A 332-nucleotide genomic window follows, 5' to 3' on the forward strand; every position below is an offset into this window, starting at 1 on the left:
GAGTGGCGACGCGGGTCGCCTCACTACATATTGGAGCATGTTCTTCGCAGCGCAGAGGCGCCCATCGTCTTAGAAGCCGGCCCTGCGAAGCGCCAGCCCCGCATGCCTCTCTTCATTCGGCCGATTGGCCCACCCGCTCACTGTGAGAGTGATGCGACGAGCTCACAAAACGTCGCTCTGCTCCAACCCCAGCCCGCGGGTCTACGCTGCGGTCAGTTCGTCCCCTCGCGCGCCGCCGCCTCACCGCCTTGTCTCGCACACCAGACTGCATCCGGAGGGGAGAAGAACAACAACACGAGCAGCAGCCGGTGTGTTTGTTTAGATCCGCGCAC

This window comes from Frankliniella occidentalis, unplaced genomic scaffold (assembly GCF_000697945.3).
Source record: "Frankliniella occidentalis isolate FOCC.00 unplaced genomic scaffold, Focc_3.1 Scaffold1125, whole genome shotgun sequence".
Taxonomy (NCBI): domain Eukaryota; kingdom Metazoa; phylum Arthropoda; class Insecta; order Thysanoptera; family Thripidae; genus Frankliniella; species Frankliniella occidentalis.